The 21,225-nt window shown below is 45.2% G+C and overlaps 1 pseudogene; it reads left to right on the top strand.

The window, feature by feature from the left end:
• The first annotated feature begins 1,948 nt into the window (after positions 1-1,948).
• On the top strand, positions 1,949-20,022 carry LOC139278152 (putative nuclease HARBI1; annotated as a pseudogene).
• The last annotated feature ends 1,203 nt before the right edge of the window (positions 20,023-21,225 follow it).

Raw genomic sequence — 21,225 nt, forward strand, 5'->3', positions numbered from 1 at the left:
CATTAAGGCGGATTGCAAAAGTTTCTATAGGTATGTAAAGAGAAAGAGGTTAGTAAAGACAAACGTAGGCCCCCTGCAGTCAGAATCAGGGGAAGTCATAACGGGGAACAAATAAATGGCAGACCAATTGAACAAGTACTTTGGTTCAGTATTCACTAAGGAGGACACAAACAACCTTCCGGATATAAAAGTGGTCAGAGGGTCTATTAAGGAGGAGGAACTGAGGGAAATCTTTATTAGTCGGGAAATTGTGTTGGGGAAATTGATGGGATTGAAGGCCGATAAATCCCCAGGGCCTGATGGACTGCATCCCAGAGTACTTAAGGAGGTGGCCTTGGAAATAGCGGATGCATTGACAGTCATTTTCCAACATTCCATTGACTCTGGATCAGTTCCTATCGAGTGGAGGGTAGCCAATGTAACCCCACTTTTTAAAAAAGGAGGGAGAGAGAAAGCAGGGAATTATAGACCGGTCAGCCTGACCTCAGTAGTGGGTAAAATGATGGAATCAATTATTAAGGATGTCATAGCAGCGCATTTGGAAAATGGTGACATGATAGGTCCAAGTCAGCATGGATTTGTAAAAGGGAGATCATGCTTGACAAATCTTCTGGAATTTTTTGAGGATGTTTCCAATAAAGTGGACAAAGGAGTACCAGTTGATGTGGTATATTTGGACTTTCAGAAGGCTTTCGACAAGGTCCCACACAGGAGATTAATGTGCAAAGTTAAAGCACATGGGATTGGGGGTAGTGTGCTGACGTGGATTGAGAACTGGTTGTCAGACAGGAAGCAAAGAGTAGGAGTAAATGGGTACTTTTCGGAATGGCAGGCAGTGACTAGTGGGGTACCGCAGGGTTCTGTGCTGGGGCCCCGGCTGTTTACATTGTACATTAATGATTTAGACGAGGGGATTAAATGTAGTATCTCCAAATTTGCGGATGACACTAAGTTGGGTGGCAGTGTGAGCTGCGAGGAGGATGCTATGAGGCTACAGAGTGACTTGGATAGGTTAGGTGAGTGGGCAAATGCGTGGCAGATGAAGTATAATGTGGATAAATGTGAGGTTATCCACTTTGGTGGTAAAAACAGAGAGACAGACTATTATCTGAATGGTGACAGATTAGGAAAAGGGAAGGTGCAACGAGACCTGGGTGTCATGGTACATCAGTCATTGAAGGTTGGCATGCAGGTACAGCAGGCGGTTAAGAAAGCAAATGGCATGTTGGCCTTCATAGCGAGGGGATTTGAGTACAGGGGCAGGGAGGTGTTGCTACAGTTGTACAGGGCCTTGGTGAGGCCACACCTGGAGTATTGTGTACAGTTTTGGTCTCCTAACTTGAGGAAGGACATACTTGCTGTTGAGGGAGTGCAGCGAAGATTCACCAGACTGATTCCCGGGATGGTGGGACTGACCTATCAAGAAAGACTGAATCAACTGGGCTTGTATTCACTGGAGTTCAGAAGAGTGAGAGGGGACCTCATAGAAACGTTTAAAATTCTGACGGGTTTGGACAGGTTGGATGCAGGAAGAATGTTCCCAATGTTGGGGAAGTCCAGAACCAGGGGTCACAGTCTAAGGATAAGGGGTAAGCCATTTAGGACCGAGATAAGGAGAAACTTCTTCACCCAGAGAGTGGTGAACCTGTGGAATTCTCTACCACAGGAAGTAGTTGAGGCCAATTCACTAAATATATTCAAAAGGGAGTTAGATGAAGTCCTTACTACTCGGGGGATCAAGGGGTATGGCGTGAAAGCAGGAAGTGGGTACTGAAGTTTCATGTTCAGCCATGAACTCGTTGAATGGCGGTGCAGGCTAGAAGGGCTGAATGGCCTGCTCCTGCACCTATTTTCTATGTTTCTATGTTTCTATGACTTTAAAAATGAGTTCTACAAGTATCTCCTTCTTTCTACCTATGTGTACAGCATCTATCTGTGATGGAGAAACATGCCTGCTTATGATATTACCATACATATCTGTGACATTCTGGAGCAGAGAAACATACGTCGCAGGGAACAATTAAGAAGATTGGTGAACCATGAACACCGCCTCATCAGAAGGAATAATTACCCACCAGAGACAGTTTACAGGGAGAGGCTATCTTTTGAAATGCTGTCGGAGAAGTTATGTGTGAGGAGGCTGCACTTCAGCAAAGAGACAATTGGACGACTATGTGACATGTTGAGAAACGACCTTCAAACACGCCCCACGACCCGCACTGCTTTGGCTGTGTCCATGAAGGTAACCATCGCACTGACCTTCTATACAGCAGGGTCATTTCAGACAGACACCGGTGACATTTCAAACATAAGCCAGTTTGCTGTGAGGTCCTGCATTCATCAGGTAACGGATGCCATATTACGAAGGGGCGATGAGTTCATACGTTTTGACTTGTCTGCTCCGCAGCAAAGGGATAGTGCCCTTGCTTTTTGTGGAATTGCTGGCTTCCCAAAAATGATTGCGGCCATCGATGGAACCCATGTTGCATTGAAGGCACCGATTGGTAATACTGTGAGATTCATCAACAGGAAGGGGTATCATTCATTAAATGTAATGATCGTCTGTGATGTGCAACTCAGGATCCTAAGCATGAATGCAGGTCACTGTGGAAGTAGCCCTCCTCTATCCTCCAACACTCCAACTTATATGACTGTCTCAACGAATTGCCTCCAGGATCCACATGGATATTGGGCGACAAGGGCTACCCGCTAAAAACGTGGTTGATGACACCATACCGCAGGACCAATAATGAGGCCCAGGAGAGATACAACCAAGCACATGTGGGGACACATCAAGATGTCGAGAGGACAATCAGGTTTTTTAAATCACGCTTCCGGTGCCTGGACAGATCAGAGGGGACATTGCAGTACAGTCCTGCAAAAGTGGCAAGGTTTGTGGTAGCCTGCTGCGCTTTGCACCACTTTGCTCTGAAAGAAGGACTAACTCTTAACCTTTTAGATGACCTCCCTTCTGAAATGGAAGATCTTGAAAATGTCCCTGTGGGGAGGCGTGAAGGGGAGGAACAAGCTGCCGAAAGCAGAGCTGTCAGGGAACAGCTAGTCGCCAACATGTTTAAGAGGTGATGACTGTCGCCTCCTCTCTCTCCCTGCCCAAGCCCAGCACGGCACAGAAAGGATGAAACAAAATTTAAAGTGAAAAGTTAAAATGTTATTGCTTCAAAGCTTTTCATCTTTGTTCGATAAAATTTTGCTACTTTACAAACATTTTCAAAAGTCTTTGATAAAAACATGTAAACAGTTTAAAGTGATTTCTTTAGTTTCCTACTGTAATAAAGATTCAACAATGTAAACTACTTTTCGAACAGTTGTAACATTTGGTTGGTTGTTAATAAAAATGTTGAATCAAAATTTCAAGTGACGACAGACTATAAGTATTAAATAAAATAGTGAAATACAAAATAACACAACACCTTAGCACAAACAACCTCCTGTCTCTGTTGGAGACACACCAATGTTGACTTTTTACAACTTAGAAGCAGCTCAAGGTTAAATGTAAACAAGCCGTTTCATTGAACCAAAGTCATAAAACTTCACAATGAGCTCAGATAACCAAATGATTAAGTCAGTTAACAATGGACTTTGAAATAGGTTAAAAACATTTGTAATTTCTTATATAGAAACCTTAGCAGATCGCATCAAATCATTTAATTTCTTGCGGCATCATTATCATCATAGGCAGTCCCTCGGAATCGAGGAAGACTTGCTTCCATTTCTAAAGTGAGTTCTTTGGTGGCAGAACAGTCCAATATGAGAGCCACAGACCCTGCCACAGGTGGGACAGACATTCGTCGTGGTCAGGGGATTGTCACTGATTTACCACATGCTCCTGACCTCTTCACGCTCGCGGCATTGAGATTCAAAGAGCTCAATTCCCTCCAGGATGCACTTTCTCCATCTAGCGCGGTCTTCGGCCAGGGATTCCCAAGTGTCAGTGGTGATGTCGCCCTTCACCAGGGAGACTTTGACGGTGTCCTTGTAACGTTTCCGCTGCTCACCTTTGGCTCATTTGTCGTGAAGGAGCTCCGCATAGAGCAATTGCTTAGGGAATCTCGTGTCTGGCATGTGAACTATGTGGCCTGCCCAGCGAAGCTGGTCAGTGCTTCAATGCTGGGGATGTTAGCCTGGGTGAGGACACTGATGTTGGTGCACCTGTCCTCCCAGGGGATTTCTTGTGGCATTGTTCCACTGTCTGTGTTAATGGCGCTAACAACCATAGCAACTTCATTCCATGCTGCCATTTGTCCTTTCCGTGGTGATTTCGACTTTGTGTTCCCAATGAACCGGAGGTGTTTCGCCTCAACCTCATTGGCGAGTTTTGTCAGATAACCGTCAGAGAAATTCTGAGCCCTTTTCATGATGACAACATTAGATACATCCATTTCACTCATTTGTTTAATGATAATTATTACAAATAATTTAAAGATTTTTAACAGTCTTTACATTGCTTTAATTCTCTTTTAAAGTGTTTAAAACTATTAAAATGTTTAAAATAAATGAGACAATCTTTAAATTATTCGAAAAAATTAAAAAATCTTTGAAAAATCTTATCTTTCAAAGTCTTACAGTGATTTCTAAGGCTGCCGCAGGACTGAAGTCTAAAAATTCCCGGGGGCATGCCCTATTTAAATGAGCTCCTTTTGACAGCTCCTGTGGGCGGGGACAGTCTCCAAAGGGAGCCACAGGCTTCGCGCGCAGCATTCCCGGGCGGTGTGAAGTCATACGCTGCCCGGGAATCTTCAACAGAGAAACGGAAATGCAGGAGGGAGCAGGAAAAAATGGTAGGTGCGCATTTTCTTTCTTTAATTTACCCGATTGCCCGCGGGAAGGCTGTGTCAGCGATTTCTAGGCCATTATGATTTTCTGAATGTGCTGCTACTACTTCCTTAATAATGGATTCCAGCATTTTCCCAATGACAGATGTTAGGCTAACTGGTCTACAGGGTCCTGCTTTATCTCTCTCTCCTTTGTTGAGTAGGGGCGTTACATTTACGGTTTTCCAATCCACTGAGACCTCTCCGGAATCCAGGGAATTTTGATATATTACAACCAATGCATCCACTGTCTCTGCAGCCACTTCTTTTAAGACCCCATGATGCAAGCCATCAGGTCCAGGAGACTTGTCTGCCTTTAGTCCCATTAGCTTGCCTAGTACTTTTTCTCTCGTGATAGTGATTGTTTTAAGTTCCTCCCTCCCTACAGCCACTTGCTTATCTATTATTATTGGGATTCTTTTATTGTCTTCTAACATGAAGACCAATACAAAATATTTGTTCAAAGTCTCTGCCATTTCCCTGTTTCCCATTATTAATTCCCCAGTCTCATCCTCTAAGGGATTAATATCTACTTTTGCTACTCTCTTCCTTTTTATACACCTGTAGAAGATCTTACTGTCTGTTTTTATATTTCTTGCCAGTTTACTCTCATTATCTATCTTCTCTCTCTTTCATTTTTTTAGTCATCCTTTGCTGGTTTCTAAAAATTTCCCAATCCTCTGGATGGTTCATCCTTCTCGTAGAGTCTTTGGGCGCGATATTGGTGGCCTTACCGCCCACTGCCACCGGCTGCTGCCGACTGCCGCCAAATTTTGGCTCTGGTTTTCTCTCTCTCCCAGTTTCCACTTGGGCTGGAGTGGCCGGGAGGGGAACACCACCAGGAACTGCCTGCTGACGTCCTCCGGCGGCCAAGTAGCACAAGTGGCCTCCTGCCCACTGAAATGCCAGACTGATGCGGGCGGGAGTCGGTGGGAGTCGGCGCTAGCAGGAGGAAGGACCACTGAGTGGAGGCAGGTCTAAACCCGATAGTAGGTATGAAGAACAGAAAAAAAAGATAGTGAACATATTTAAAATGTTATTTTCACAGCGACTTACCTGGATGGGGTCCCCTGAAGGTGTTCTGTTGTGTTTTTTTTGTAATGTTTTTTATTTGCAGGTCTTCCACCCTCCCTGGGCCCAACTCCATCCTCGGCAGCACTTGACAGCAAGAACCTTTGTTGCTAAGATTGAGAGCTCTCGCCCGCTGTCGCCCAGATTGATGGCGTAAGCCGTTATTTTGCCGCTGGTCAGTACTGCCACCTCTTTTAGAGGAATCTTCCTGATAAAGTGCCGCCCGGTCTCTCAGCGCCCATCAGCTGTACTTTGGGCCGCAATTAGATGGGCCTTGGCCTTCATCAATTTCGGGCCCAAACTTTCTCACTGGAATATATCTTTGCTGAGAGTTATGAACTATCTCCTTAAATGTCTGCCACTGCTTATCTACCATCTTAACCTTTAGTCTATTTTCCGAGTCCACTTTAGCCAACTCTGTGTTCATACCTTTGTAATTCCCTTTAGTTAGGTTTTGGACACTAGTTTCAGACCCATGTTTCTCACTCTCAAACTGAATTTGGAATTCTAACATGCTTGGATCACTCTCCCTTAGAGGATCCTTTACTATGAGATCATTAATTCTAAAATAGACTGCTCCCTGGCTGGTTCCACAACGTATTGGAGCCAGAAGGGAAGCCATTGCTAGATGTACTCTGGCTACGATCGGATAGACAAGAGTGGAACAATGTGAGGCCAATCCCACTGAGTTGGACAACAGAAAAAAGGAATTGAAGGAGGATGGTGTGGTTGACTGTATCAAAAGCTGGATAGACATGAAGCTGGGTGAGGGATAATGCACTGTGATCACAGTCACTGAGGATGTAATCAATCACGTTGGATAGAACCCTTTTAGTGCTATGGTAGGGACGGAAAACCAATTGGAGAGATTCAACCATGGAGTTGTGAGAAAGACCAGGCAATAATTAAGCAGGCAACAACACATTCAAAAAACTTGGAGAGGAAAGGGAGGTTGGAGTTGAAACAGTAGTTTGCAGTGACGGAGGATTCACGGGTGGGTTTATTGAGGAGTGGTTGATGATGGCAGTTTTGAAAGCAAGAAAGACATAACGTGAGGAGCGGAGACCATTTACAATGTCAGCGAGCATGGGGTCCAGTAAGGGAAGTTGGGTGGTCAGGGGTTTAGTAGGAATGATGTCAAGTGAACTGGAGGGGAGTCACATGGGCAAGGTGAGCTTGGGGCATGAAGGGAAAATTGGAGAGAAACTGGAGAAAGACACAGGTTCATACTTACGGTGGGAGGAGTCCTGGCTTTCTGGGCTGAGGGAGGGGGACGGAGGAAGTAACAGATGCAGGTAAGCAGAGTGTCTCAATCTTTCTGATAAAGAAGTCCAGGAGCTCATCACACTCTTGTTAGAAGTGAGGGTGGAGTGGGGCGGGGAGTATGAAGGGTTTGAGGAGAAAGTTGGGAGTGGAGAAAAGAAGCTGGTTATCTTTGCTCTCCTGGATGACCCTGGAATAGTGTGTGGTTTTGGTGGAGGAGAAATAGAGGCTACTCCTCGTCCTTTCTGAACTTACCTTTTCACCTCCTCATTGCCAGCCTCCAGTCACTGGTCACAATCTCCTCAATACCTTCCAGCTTCTCCTACACGTATAGGGCAGAGAAACCCAAGGCAAAAATCAAAAAGGGCCACATTATAGCAAAAAACCAAAAGGGAAAAGTGTGTTAAAAAGACAAGTCTGAAGGCTCTGTGCCTCAATGCGAGAAGTATTCGTATTAAGGTGAAAGAATTAACTGCACAGGCAGCAATTAATGAATATGATATAATTGGCATGACGGAGACATGGCTCCAGGGTGACCAAGGCTGGGAACTCAACATCCAAGGGTATTCAACTTTAAGGAAGGATAGACAGAAAGGAAAAGGAGGTGGGATAACGTTGCTGGTTAAAGAGGAAATTAACGCAATAGTAAGGAAGGACATTAACTTGGAAGATGTGGAATCGGTATGGGTGGAGCTGCGGAATACCAAAGGGCAGGAAACGCTAGTGGGAGTTGTGTACAGACCATCAAACAGTAGTAGTGAGGTTGGGGGCAGCATCAAACAAGAAATTAGGGATGCGTGCAATAAAGGTACAGCAGTTATCATGGACGGCTTTAATCTACATATAGATTGGGCTAACCAAACTGGTAGCAATACGGTGAAGGAGAATTTCCTGGAGTGTATTAGAGATGGTTTTCTAGACCAATATGTCGAGGAACCAACTAGAGGGCTGGCCATCCTATACTGGGTGATGTGTAATGAGAAAGGGCTAATTAGCAACCTTGTTGTGCGAGACCCCTTGGGGAAGAGTGACCATAATATGGTAGAATTCTTTATTAAAATGGAGAGTGACACAGTTAATTCAGAGACTAATGTCCTGAACTTAAGGAAAGGAAACTTCGATGGTATGAGACATGAATTGGCTAGAATAAACTGGCAAATGATACTTGGAGGGTTGACAGTGGATAGGCAAAGGCAAACATTTAAAGATCACATGGATGAACTTCAACAATTGTCCATCCCTGTCTGGAGTAAAAACAAAACGGGGAAGGTGGCTCAACCGTGGCTAACAAGGGAAATTAAGGATAGTGTTAAATCGAAGGAAGAGGCATATAAATTGGCCAGAAACAGCAGCAAACCTGAGGATTGGGAGAATTTTAGAATTCAGCAGAGGAGGACAAAGGGTTTAATTAGGAGGAGGAAAATAGAGTATGAGAGGAAGCTTGCCGGGAACATAAAAACTGACTGCAAAAGCATTCATAGATATGTGAAGAGAAAAAGATTAGTGAAGACAAACATAGTTCCCTTGCAGTCAGATTCAGGTGAATTTATAATGGGGAACAAAGAAATGGCAGAACAGTTGAACAAATACTTTGGTTCTGTCTTCACGAAGGAAGACACAAATAACCTTCTGGAAATACTAGGGGACCGAGGGTCTAGTGAGAAGGAGGAACTGAAGGATATCCTTATTAGGCGGGAAATTGTGTTAAGGAAATTGATGGGATTGAAGGCCGATAAATCTCCGAGGCCTGATAGTCTGCATCCCAGAGTACTTAAGGAAGTGACCATAGAAATAATGGATGCATTGGTGATCACTTTCCAACAGTCTATCGACTCTGGATCAGTTCCTATGGACTGGAGGGTAGCTAATGTAACTTCACTTTTTAAAAAAGGAGGGAGAGAGAAAACGGGTAATTATAGACCAGTTAGCTTGACATCAGTTTGGGAAAAATGTTGGAATCAATTATTAAAGATGAAATAGCAGCTCATTTGGAAAGCAGTGACAGGATCGGTCCAAGTCAGCATTGATTTATGAAAGGGAAATCATGCTTGACAAATCTTCTCGAATTTTTTGAGGATGTAACTGGTAGAGTGAACAAGGGAGAACCAGTCGATGTGGTGTATTTGGACTTTCAAAAGGCTTTTGACAAGGTCCCACACAAGAGATTGGTGTGCAAAATTAAAGCACATGGTATTGGGGGCAATGTACTGATGTGGATAGAGAACTAGTTGGCAGACAGGAAGCAGAGAGTTGGGATAAACGGGTCCTTTTCAGAATGGCAGAAGTGACTAGTGGGGTGCTACAGGGCTCAGTGCTGGGACCACAGCTATTTACAATATACATTAATGATTTGGATTAAGGAATTGAGTATAATATCTCCAAGTTTGCAGATGACTCAAAACTGGATGGCGGTGTGAGCTCTGAGGAGGACGCTAAGAGGCTGCGGCGTGATTAGGACAGGTTAGCCGAGTGGGCAAATGCATGGCAGATGCAGTATAATGTGAATAAATGTGAGGTTATCCACTTTGGGGGAAAATACACGAAGGCAGAATATTATCTATGGCGGCAGATTAGGAAAAGGGGAGGTGCAACGAGACCTGGGTGTCGTGGTACATCAGTCATTGAAAGTTGGCATGCAGGTACAGCAGGCGGTGAAGAAGGCAAATGGTATGTTGACCTTCATAGCTAGGGGATTTGAGTATAGCAGCAGGGAGGTCTGACTGCAGTTGTACAGGGTCTTGGTGAGGCCTCACCTGGAATATTGTGTTCAGTTCTGATCTCCTAATCTGAGGAAGGACGTTCTTGCTATTGAGGGAGTGCAGCGAAGGTTCACTGGGATGACGACTGACATATGAGGAGAGACTGGATCAACTGGGCCTTTATACACTGGAGTTTTGAAGGATGAGAGGGGATCTCACAGACACATATAAGATTCTAATGGGACTGGACAGGTTGGATGTGGGAAGTTTGTTCCTGATGTTGGGGAAGTCCAGAATCAGGGGACGCAGTCTAATGATAAGGGGTAGGCCATTTAGGACTGAGATGAGGAGAAACTTCTTCACTCAGAGAGTTGTTAACCTGTGGAATTCCCTGCCGCAGAGGGTTGTTGATGCCAGTTCATTGGATATATTCAAGAGGGAGTTAGATATGGTCCTTACGGCTAAAGGGATCAAGGGGTATGGAGAGAAAGCAGGAAGGGGTACTGAGGTGAATGATCAGCCATGATCTTATTGACTGGTGGTGCAGGCTCGAAGGGCCGAATGGCCAACTCCTGCACCTATTTTGTATGTTTCTATGTTTCTATGTTGCATGTCTGCTCCAACCGCTACTACATTTTCCAGCACTTCTTCCAATTCATGAATGGAGGGTTGCACATTTGTTTATGTTCCCGCCCGAGGTTAAGAACAGGGAGCATATTAATGCAAAGGACATAAAAGAGGCTGAAAAATAGAAGAGGTGCACCAAGAACTGCAGTAGAGTAGGCAAGATAACATACAAAAGAACAACCTGAGATGAAGGAGTTGACTTATGAAGAACGATTGAGTAGGCTGGGCCCATAATCATTGGAGTTTCGAAGAATAAGAGGTGATCTTATTGAAACATATAAGGTATTGAGGGGGCTCGACAAAGTAGACGCAGAGATGATGTTTCCCCTCATGGGGGAATCCAGAACTAGGACCATAGTTTCAGAATAAGGGGTCGCCCATTTAGAACTGAGATGAGTGCCCCAGAGAGCTGTGGAGGTTGGGTCACTGAATATATTTAAGGTGGAGATAGACAAATTTTTGAGCGCTAAGGGAGTGAAGGGTTATGGGGAGCGGGCAGGGAAGTGGAGCTGAGCCCAGGATCAGATCAGCCATGATCAGGCTCGAGGGGCCAGATGGCCAATCCTGCTTGTTTTTCTTATGTTCCTAACAACATCAGTGAGAAAAGGACCAAGTGAGTGGTGGAGCAGGCTCGAGGGGCTAGATGGCCTACTCCTGTTCCAAATTCTTATGTTCTTATGAAAGGAATAAAGAAATGACTGGGAAGAGAGGGTGGGAGATAATTTTTCTCGATTAAAAAAAAAAGGACTCAGCCCTCATCAGTGCCTTTGTTATCTCTGGACCTTGCTCTCCTGTCTGGCCTCCCATCTTCCACCCTGCATAAACTGGAACTCATCCAAATCTCCGCTGCCTGTATCCAAGTCCCATTCACCCATCATCCCTGTGTTCACTGACTAACATTGGCTCCCAATCCGACAATGTCTCAATTTAAAAATTCTCATCCTTGTTTTCAAATCCCACAATGGCCTCGCCCATCGCTATCTCGATAAAATCTTTCAGTTGTACACCCCTCCTAGATCTCTGTTCTCCTCCAATTTTCTCGTCTTGCACATTACAGATCTTAATCGCTCCACTATTGGCAGCTATGTCTTCAGCTGACTTGGCCCTAGGCTCTGGAATTCCCTCCCTAAGTCTCTTTGCCTCTCTACTTCTCTCTCCTCCTTTAAGACTCTCCATAAAACCTACTGTTTCAACCAAGCATTTGGGCACCTGTCGACTTCTGTGGCTTGGGGTCAAATTTTGTTTGATAATGCTCCTTGAAGCACATTGGGACATTTTAAAGGCACTATATAAATGCAAGTTGCTGTTGCTTCAGCTGTTTACAAAGTCTGAAAGATCTTGCTATGCACCAGCCTGCCACCTTGCCCACCTTCATGAGAACTGCAAGTGTGGCAGGAGTCAGGCAATCTGTAGCTGTGAGGAAAACCGCAGCCTCCAATTAAATAATTCATTGGATTATCTTTGATTCCTCGGAGATATGCAGCTAGTCAGGTGCTTATTGTAAAAATTGCTCCAAGTGCAACCATAGTTAAGATGCCATTGGTTGCTCTCTGCACTGCTTCAACACTTTTTTCAGGTAGGAATGCTACAATATGATAGGCTGAGATGCCCGATATTTTTATAACTAATAAACGGAAGTGTTTAAAGAAAATGCTCCAGTGTTTTTCTCTCCTGGGTTATAATAATAACATAAGAAGAAATAGGAGTGGGAACAGGCCATTTGGATCCTCGAGCCTGCTCCGCCATTCAGTAAGATCATGGCTGATCTGATCTTGGCCTCAACTCCATTTCCCTGCCCGCTCCCCATAACCCTTCACTCCCTTATCATTCAAAAATAGTCTAACTCCACCTTAAATATATTCAATGACCCAGCCTCCACAGCTCTCTGGGGAAGAGAATTCCAAAGATTCACGACCCTCTGAGAGAAGAAATTCCACCTCATTTCTGTTTTAAATGGGTGACCCTTATTGTGAAATGATGCCCCTAGTTCTAGACTTCCCCACGAGGTTGCTCACAGCAGTGTCCTGGAGACGAGTCTTTAGTTCCTGGAGACTCCAGGGCAATCCTGGAGGGTTGGCAAACTTGTAGATGTTGACTTTAATATCCTAAAATGTGCCTAAATATTATTTACTTAAAGATAATTGCACCGAAGCAGAACATCGCAGCAAGAGACTCACAGAATAATATCTGATTCATTACATAAACTCAATCAAAACAGTAAAAGTGTTGAATCTTTAGCAATTAATTCCAATAATTTTGAACATATCTCTTAGAAAACACTACATGATTTAAAAAAACACACAGCTCTTTTCACTGCCGTAACATGGAAACAAACAGTCAAAACAAGAAACTCGAGTTCACAGTGATGTCCCCCAGGCGTTAGTATTAGGACCACTGCACTTTTTGATTTATATTAATGACCGGGACTTGACTATACACGGTATAATTTCAAACTCTGCGGATGACAAGAAATTCAGAAACATAGAAAGCAGTGAAGAGGGTAGTAATAGCCCTCAGGAAGACAGAGGCAGATAGGCGAAATGGGCAGACACAAGGCTGATGAAATTTATTCCAGAGAAGTGTGAAATGATTCATTTTGGTTGTAAGAATGAAGAGAGGCAATATAAATTTAATTGTATCATTTCAAAGGAGGCGAAGGAACAGAGAGACCTTGGGGTGTATGTACCTCAATCTTTGAAGGTGGCAGGACAAGTTGAGAAGGCTGTTAAAAGACATAAGAGACCCTTGGCTCTATAACTAGATCCTGGGGGGAATGTTAATGTGGGTGAGCTTGTGGGTTTGGGTGCAGTTGGGGGCTGAAAGCCCAGAAAAATGCGACCACATCGGGAAGCCGGTTCCAACCCGCCGATTTCCGCATTTAACTACAGCACGTTAGGCGCGTGTGAGCAAGCCCTGTGGGGGATGCAGGTTATCAATTTCAATATGTTCATCGCTCAATCACAGTGATATTAACGTGGGTTTTGAAGTTTAACTTTGGCTGCACAGGTTTCCCGAGCTTCCTGGAGCTTGCCAGTGAAGGAAACATAGAAACATAGAAAATAGGTGCAGGAGTAAGCCATTCGGCCCTTCGAGCCTGCACCACCACTCAATATGATCATGGCTGATCATTCACCTCAGTACCCCTTTCCTGCTTTCTCTCCATACCCCTTGATCCCTTTAGCCATAAGGGCCACATCTAACTCCCTCTTGAATATATATAATGAATTGGCATCAACAACTCTCTGTGGCAGGGAATTCCACAGGTTAACAGCTCTCTGAGTGAAGAAGTTTCTCCTCATCTCAGTCCTAAATGGCCTATCCCGTGTCCTAAGACTGTGTCCCCTGGTTCTGGACTTCCCCAACATCGGGAACATTCTATCCGCATTTAACCTATCCCGTCCCGTCAGAATCTTATACATTTCTATGAAATCCCCTCTCATCCTTCTAAACTCCAGTGTATAAAGGCCCAGTTGATCCAGTCTCTCCTCATATATCAGCCCAGCCATCCGGGGAATCAGTCTGGTGAACCTTCGCTGCACTCCCTCAATAGCAAGAACATCCTTCCTCAGATTAGGAGACCAAAACTGAACACAATATTCCAGGTGAGGCCTCACCAAGGTCCTGTACAACTGCAGTCAGACCTCGCTGCTCCGATACTCAAATCCCCGAGCTATGAAGGCCAACATGCCATTTGCCTTCTTCACCGCCTGCTGTACCTGCATGCCAACTTTCAATGACTGATGAACCATGACACCCAGGTCTCATTGCACATCCTCTTTTCCTAATCTGTCACCATTCAGATAATATTCTGCCTTCGTGTTTTTGCCACCAAAGTGGATAACCTCACATTTATCCACATTATACTGCATCTGCCATGCGTTTGCCCACTCTCCTAACCTGTCCAAATCACCCTGCAGCCTCTTAGCATCCTCCTCACAGCTCACACCGCCATCCAGTTTAGTGTCATCTGCAAACTTGGAGATACTACCCTCAATTCCTTCATCCAAATCATTAATGTATATTGTGAAGAGCTGGGGTCCCAGCACTGAGCTCTGCGGTACTCCACTAGTTACTGCCTCCCATTCCGAAAAGGACCCGTTTATCCCTACTCTCTGCTTCCTGCCTGCCAACCAATTCTCTATCCACGCCAGTACATTACTCCCAATACCATGTGCCTTGATCTTGTACACCAATCTCTTATGTGGTACCTTGTCAAAGGCCTCTTGAAAGTCCAAATACACCACATCCACTGGTTCTCCCTTGTCCACTCTACTAGTTACATCCTCAAAAAATTCCAGAAGATTTGTCAAGCATGATTTCCTCTTCATAAATCCATGCTGACTTGGACCGATCCTCTCACTGCTTTCCAAATGCGCTGCTATTTCATCCTTAATAATAGATTCCAACATTTTCCCCACTACTGATGTCAGACTAACCGGTCTATAATTACCCGTTTTCTCCCTCCCTCCTTTTTTAAAAAGTGGTGTTACATTAGCTACCCTCCAGTCCATAGAAACTGATCCAGAATCGATAGAAGGTTGGAAAATGATTACCAATGCATCCACTATTTCGAGGGCCACCTCCTTAAGTACTCTGGGATGCAGACAATCAGGCCCTGGGGATTTATCGGCCTTCATTCCCATCAATTTCCCCAACACAATTTCCCGCCTAATAAATATATCCTTCAGTTCCTCCTTCTCACTCGACCCTCGGTCCCCAGTACATCCAGAAGGTCATTTGTGTCTTCCTTCGTGAAGACAGAACCAAAGTATTTGTTCAATTGGTCTGCCATTTCTTTGTTCTCCATTATTAATTCACCTGAGTCTGACTGCAAGGGACTTACGTTTCTATAGAAGCTTTTTCAGTCAGTTTTTATGTTTCCGGCAAGCTTCCTCTCATACTCTATTTTCCCCCTAGTAATTAAACCCTTTGTCCTCCTCTGCTGAATTCTAAATTTCTCCCAGTCCTCAGGTTTGCTACTTTTTCTGTCCAATTTATATGCCTCTTCCTCGAATCTAACACTTTCCTTAATTTCCCTTGTTAGCCACGGTTGAGCCACCTTCCCTGTTTTATTTTTATTCCAGACAAGGATGTAGAACTGTTGAATTTCATCCATGTGATCTATAAATGTTTGCCATTGCCTATCCACCATCAACCCTTTAAGTATCATTTGCCAGTCTTTTCTAGTCAATTCGCGCTTCATGCCATCGAAGTTAGCTTTCCTTAAGTTCAGGACCCTATTTTCTGAATTAACTGTGTCACTCTCAATCTTAATAAAGAATTCTGCCATATTATGGTCACTCTTCCTCAAGGGGCCTCGCACAACAAGATTGCTAATTAGTCCCTTCTCATTACACATCACCCATTCTAGGATGGCCAGCTCTCTAGTCAGTTCCTCCACATTTTGGTCACGAAAACCATCCCTAATGCACTCCAGGAAATCCTGCTCTACCGCATTGCTACCAGTTTGGTTAACCCAATCTATATGTAAATTTAATTCGCCCATGATAACTGTTGTACCTTTATTGCACACATCCCTTATTTCTTGTTTTATGCTTTCCCCAACCTCACTACTACTGTTTGGTGGCTTGTACACAACTCTCACCAGCATTTTCTGCCCTTTGGTATTCCGCAGCTCCACCCATACCGATTCCACATCATCCAGGCTAATGTCCTTCCTTACAATTGCATTGATTTCATCTTTAACCAGCAACGCCACCCCGATCCTTTTCCTCTCTGTCTATCCTTCCTAAATGCTGAATACCCCTGGATGTTGAGTTCCCAGCATTGATCACCCTGGAGCCATGTCTCTGTGATGCCAATTAAATCGTATCCATTAACTGCTATCTGCGCAGTTAATTTGTCCACCTTATTCCGAATACTCCTTGCATTGAGGCACAGAGCCTTCAGGCTTGTCTTTTTAACATACCTTGCCCCTTTAGAATTTTGCTGTAATGAAGAAGACAAGAAGAAAGTGACACTTGAGGGAGCTGAATCCATGACAGGGAAATAGACCAATAAGGATTGAGTATCACAGCTGCTTTCTTTTTTTTTGCAAGGGCACTAGAACCCACAAAGTAACAATTTAAAACTTTAACGAAAAACTTAAATCAAATTAGAATTTGGTTGCCGGGGATGATGATCGACTCCAGTCCCTCCGACGCACACCTCTTCACAGCTGCTTCCTTACCTGCTTGTCTGAAAGGGTTTGTTCACAGTACTTGTGCTGAGAAGTTACTTTACACAATTTGTAGATGTTGGGCTGGATTTTTGGCTTTTCGTGAATTTGCCCATTTCCGGCGCAAATCGGGGCAAAATCAAAATTTAACCGCCGGGTTAGTGTTAGTGCCACAGCACGCAACTTTCACCAAATAAAAGTTCATGAGGAGCATTAGCTCTAACTCCGGCGTTGCACCACAGAATTTGCGCGCAATTTTTTTTTCATCCTGCGCTTTTGGTCTGCTGTCCGATCGCAAACGCTAATGCAGGACACGGCCACGGCCACACACAGGCGCAGTATACCCAGGGCTGAATCAAACATTTTATAATTCGATTTTGGTCATGGAGGAGGAGGAGGATAGCAGACAGCTGCTAGGAAATTTACTCAAGAGGCTAACGAAGCTCTTATGGGGGCTGTGGGGAGGAGATGGCAGGAATTATATCGGAAGGGTGGATCTAGACCCCAGCCAGCTATTTTTAATGGAATATGGAGGGAAATCGCTGAGGAGGTCTCTGCCTCAGACACTGTGGCTAGGAGTGGGAAACAGTGCCGCAAAAAGTTCAATGATCTTTGTCGGGTCATTGGAGTGAGTACAATTTTAATTGATGCACTCCTTCATTACTTCAATTATAAATCTGACGCACTATTTATTCTCATGCTTTTGGTGCCTGTCAGCAGTCTGTGGGTGTTCTCATGCTGTCTCTCAGCACTCTGTGGGTTGTCTCCTAAAATGCATGACACATAGATAGGCTTAGTTTGGCACCCTATTTGCCATGAATGATTTTTACACATTATTAAAATTGCTTTCTGAGATATCAGAAGATGATTTTGCACTTCGATGTCCTCCTGATGAACCACATGCAATTTCCAAGGCCATTAAACAGAGGACTGTATTACATTCAGACAGTATGGTATAAGTGCTTTGGTGGCTATTTGTGTGTGCCACAAGAACAGATGGACTCTCTGGTAACCATTCTCATTTTCATCTTTGCAGGCAAAGAAGACCCATAACCGCCACGAGCAGGTGAGGACAGGCGGTGATCCGCCTCAGACCCTGCCACTCACCGACCTCGAGGAGCGAGTGGCAGGCCTCATCGGTGTCTCAGGTTGGGCAACTGCCACTGGGGGTGTTGACCCCCAATTGGATACTGGGGTAAGTCCTGCACACTCCCTGGGCTAGGCTGGAGCAATGTGATGTAGTGTCTGTGGACTAGGGTTGGGTCAATGTGATGCAGTGCCTGTGGACCAGGGTTGGGGCAGTGTCTGTGGACTAGATATAATGGAGTGGCCGCAGTCCTTCAAATAAGCCTGTGCTATGTGACCTTCCTCATGCCCCCTCCCCTGCTGATAACCACTCATCTGTTGTTTTCTATTCCCAGATGACCAGTCACAGGCGCAGCATCCCTCAGATCAACCCTCCACGTCAGACCATCATGTGGAGGAGGAGGAGGAGGAAGAGGAGTGCAGAGATCAGCCGACTCCGGGGCAGATGCACTCTACCCCTCTTTTCCCACCGGCAAACACCTTGTCTGAGGTCGAAGATGTGACTTACTCAGGGTTTACCTCTGAGGATCCTGAGACTAGTGGCGTGCAGCAATGCAGTTCTGGGGTCGAATCCCGTATGCCATCTCTCCGGAGGTTGAGTTGGCAAAGTCGGTCCACAGACGGACAGGCAGACACGGAACTGGATAGGGTGGGACTGTCCAGGGAGAGCATCCACCTCACCCATCAACTAATTGATGTCTTGGGTAGGATTCCCGCGACTATCGGGAATCTCACTGCGGCCATTGGGGAGGTAGGGTCGCAGATTGTCGGTGCGAGCCGTGAAACATGTGAGGCCATCAGTGCCCACACATGGCTGGTGGCCTTCACCAGTGACACTGGAGTCCCGGAGAGTGTGGAGCGAAGCCTTGCCGAATATGGTGCATCACAGGCACAAGCTCTGCTCCAGCTTGGGCAGGTGATGCAGTCCATAAACCCTTCCACCATACTCTCTGCATTCCCCAGTGTCACACCCAGACCCACACCAGCTGTGATTGGCGACACTGACGAAGAGGCTCGCCAGTCAGAAGCTGGGCCTTCCACACCACGAGCTGGTCCAATGTCTCCCCAGGCGACGTCTCCAATATCTCTCCCCACAACACAGCAGTGTTCTGACAACTTTACTGCATGCCATCGTGGTGCCACTTTGGGTAGGAGCAGCAGGCAAGGGAGGGGGATAAGGGTAATGGTGGGGGGGTGGAGAAAGCCAGTGGTAAAAGACAGTGGGGCAGGGGTTGCTGCATTATGTGCTGAATTCTGTTGTTTATAATGTTGTTGTTGTTCATTGATCACACTGCTGGATGCAGATAATTTATGTTATTTTATTAAAGTTTCAAATTTTGAAAATTAAGTCAACAAAGTTATTAAAGTTTACAATGTTTGATCAATTATGTTGTTCACCTTAACCATTCCTGTGTAGTGTCTCATTTGCATTATAAGAGGGGGAATAGTCAACATGCTGGGATAGAGTGTCCAGGCAATGGTCAAACGTACCGTTCACTCTTCAAGCAAATCGTTGAATTATGAGCTGCTGCCTTAAAGCTTTTGCAGCGGCGAAATTTCCACAATCCCTCTCCTATGGTTGTGGTGGCATGGGTTCCTCACCAGGCTCCTCTTCCTCATCTACCTCCTCCTCCTCTTCCTCCTCCCCCACACCACCCTCGCTCCTGAGATGGTCCTGCAATCCCCATTGGCTAATCCTGTCCTCATGATGGCTAATTGTGTAGCATGCAGCACACCACAATGAACTCAGCAACCTGCTGAGGGGAGTATTGCAGGCAGCCTCCAGAGTGGTCCAGGCATCGGAAGCTCTGCTTGAGCACTCCAATTGTCTGTTCATTATAGCGATGCTCGACTTCTGTCTGAAGGTTTCGGAGGGAGTTCATGAGCCACGTGGCGAGGCCGTAACCTTTGTCCCCCAGCATCCAGCTCTGACCTTGTGGTTGACGCTGGGACATGTGTGAGACGCTGCTCTCACTCAAGATGAAAGAATCATGGATGCTCCCTGGATATTGGGCATTGACTGCCATGATGCGCTGAGTATGGTCACAGATCGGTATGTTTAGGAGTGGAAACCCTTTCAGTTTCGGTAAACCTCTGGATTCTGTAAAGGTGCTCGCAGGGCGATGTGTCGACAGTCAAGGGCACCCTGAACCTTGGGGAAGCCAGCAAATCATCCAAAACCTACAGCCCTCTCACTTTGGGTCTCCTTGGTTATTCGGAAGTTCATAAAGTCCTGTGTGCATACTGTGCAGCAATCACCTGGTGAATGCAGCAATGTGTAGCATGCTGTGAGGTGGGGCATATTTCCCCTACTGATGGCTGAAAGGAGCTGGAGGCATAGAAAACAAGTGCCGCAGTCACCTTCACGTCGGCGGGCAATGCAGTCCTGTTGCCGCTAGTAGGCTGCAGATCTGCCTGTATGAGCTGGCATATCTCTGTGACTACCTCTTTTCAGAAGTGCAGCCTTCTAACTCACTATGCCTCAGAGAGCTGCAGGTATGTCGAAATCTCGACCTCTGATAAACGACTCAGACACCTTCAGCTCCAGCAGAAGTTTCTTTAATTTACTTGCTAGCAAGGGAAAGGTCACACTCAGTCAATAGCTAAGTGAACACCTCCGAAATGGTACAGTTTCACAAGATATTTATACAGTAAAACCCAAGTTATGGCCTCTCCCTGTGTATTGGCTCTGTCTCGCAGTCAATGAATACAGATAAAGAGTTAATTACTACATCCTTGTCCTGACATGGTTTCCAGATATTTCCTTTTGTCAAGGTTATTAGTTGGCCAGCCGGCCATTACTCGATGAGAGTGTGGTAATGAGCTATTACCTGCCTTGCATTGTGTCAGGATGGTCCAGTTTCCTAGTCAGTTATCTTTTTGCATCAAATGGATGAGGTCTCCACAAGAGATAATGGCTGGTGGTTTGAGTACTTCGAAAAGGGTGGGGTGGAATGGAACTGGTGTTGTATAGACAATAGGAGAGCACCATGGGGCGGGGGTGGGTGCGGGTACTTGTCCCAGCAGGACTTGCCTCCCAGCTGTCTGGTGGCTATCAGCCATTTCAAGCCAGGTTTAGCTGTTTATGCAAGCCAACTGCTTTATGCAGAAATTTCTGGAAGGACCAGGACTCCATTTTGTTATATAATGCAAAGGGTACAAAAATACCGTGTGGTATCAGCTTAGATAAAAAATACATTTCCACAATGAGCGCTGTTCCCTGCAAACTTGTGGGTTAAAGCCTCCTCCCCATATGTCTGCGACCTCTTCAATTACGTTGACTATGATCAAAAATAAATCTTTTTCCAGCTCGTCGCCGTGTAAATATAGCAGCCAGGATTAATGGTTGATATCGTATGGCCCCCATCTTTGAAAATGTCCTTAAATGTTCTTAAATCATGCTTGACAAATCTTCTAGAATTTTTTGAGGAAGTAACTAATAAGAGATCGGTGTGCAAAATTAAAGCAC

The sequence above is a fragment of the Pristiophorus japonicus genome, chromosome 13, assembly GCF_044704955.1.
Source record: "Pristiophorus japonicus isolate sPriJap1 chromosome 13, sPriJap1.hap1, whole genome shotgun sequence".
In the NCBI taxonomy this organism is placed as follows: Eukaryota; Metazoa; Chordata; class Chondrichthyes; family Pristiophoridae; genus Pristiophorus; species Pristiophorus japonicus.